This window comes from Saccopteryx bilineata, chromosome 5 (genome assembly GCF_036850765.1).
Source record: "Saccopteryx bilineata isolate mSacBil1 chromosome 5, mSacBil1_pri_phased_curated, whole genome shotgun sequence".
In the NCBI taxonomy this organism is placed as follows: Eukaryota; Metazoa; Chordata; class Mammalia; order Chiroptera; family Emballonuridae; genus Saccopteryx; species Saccopteryx bilineata.
In genome coordinates, this window is record NC_089494.1 from 82,046,743 (window position 1) to 82,048,200 (window position 1,458).

Genomic DNA, 1,458 nt, shown 5'->3' on the forward strand with positions numbered 1-1,458 from the left:
AAGAGATACAAAGAAACATAATTCATGTGTTTTGGTATTGATATTATATAAAAATAAAATGATTCACTCTCTCCCTTCCTGTCTGTCTGTCTGTCTCTCTCTCTCTCTCTTTCTCTCTCTCTCTCTCTTTTACACACACACACACACACACACACACACAAATGATTTAAGTGGGATGGGTTTGTTCAAAATTAAATTTCTGGATGAAGACAAAATTTATCAAAAATCAGATGACTAGGGATTGCTTCAGCATCACATACACTAAAATTGGAACAATACAGAGAAAATTAGCAAGGCCCCGATGCAAGGATGACATGCAAATTCATGAAACATTCCATATTTTTAAAAAAATAAAAAAGAATAAAATAACGATACTATTTTTCAGGGAGTTAGAATCATGAGATAGCCTGTCTTTGTTGGAGGGAACTTTGAGGTGGCATAGAGACAACAAGATAAAATTGATGGCAGGAAGTGTCGGTTAAGGATGTAGGCTGCTGACTTGGTGCCTGACTGTGAACATTTCAGCTTTAATACTACTTCTAAAACTTAACTTCTTCATTCTTCTCAGCTTTTCAAGTCATTTTTTACTTTTTTCCTTCTCAGTTGCTACTCCCACCTCAAATCTTATTTGTACATCATTTTTCCCTAGTCATCTTACTGTAATTTTTCAGCATCATTTTATTCTATTGCACTAACCCTAATTTTCACACTATTGCTATAACCTTTTAGCTGGACACCCTGACTTGTAATCTCCCACTCCTTCAGCTTTTGTGCATTAACATTGACCATCTCAATTTTTCTATAATAAAACTATCAAGCTTCTTCTGGACTTAAAAAAAAATAATGTGTCTATGGATTGTAGGCAAGATAGTTTATCCTTTCATCTGTCACACAGGTTCTTCCAACAAGAACCTTATCTGACTTCGCTTTTGATCTTCCTATTTTCCACTGTAGCCAAATTAATCTCCTATCTTCTAACTACAACTCCATGTTTCTCTCACCTAAACCTTTAATTGTTGTGAATTTTGTCTAAATACCTTGTCTCCTTCAAGAATGGAGCCAGACTTTCTTGTCCAAGAAACCACAGTAGAACTCCAACATAATGTCATCTTTCTACCTCTTTGCCTGCTGTAGGTCTTTTCAGAAATGTAGCAGAATGCAATAAAGTAAAAAAAAAAAAACCCATATAGATATATTTTAGATCCAAGTTCTGCCACATACCAGCTATTAGAGTATGGAAAAATGACTTTGTCTCTCTGCTTCTATTTCTGAACTAGGAAATGGGGATTAAAATGGTTATCTTAATTATTTATCTTAGTATTTTTTAAATTTTCATTTATTGCTTCTCTTACTTCTTTATAATATATGATTAAGAAGGGAGGCATGTTATCTTATTTGTTAGTTTCTTTTTCCTCCCATCACCTAAATTAATACCTGGCAAAGAGCAGAAAATTCATA

At 33.8% G+C, this 1,458-nt stretch overlaps 1 non-coding gene across 1 annotated transcript; it reads left to right on the forward strand.

Annotated features, from left to right (window-relative positions):
- Positions 1 to 237: 237 nt before the first annotated feature.
- On the forward strand, positions 238 to 344 carry LOC136307100 (U6 spliceosomal RNA). Its single transcript, XR_010725791.1, has one exon. It is a non-coding gene; the product is annotated as a U6 spliceosomal RNA (small nuclear RNA).
- Positions 345 to 1,458: the final 1,114 nt, after the last annotated feature.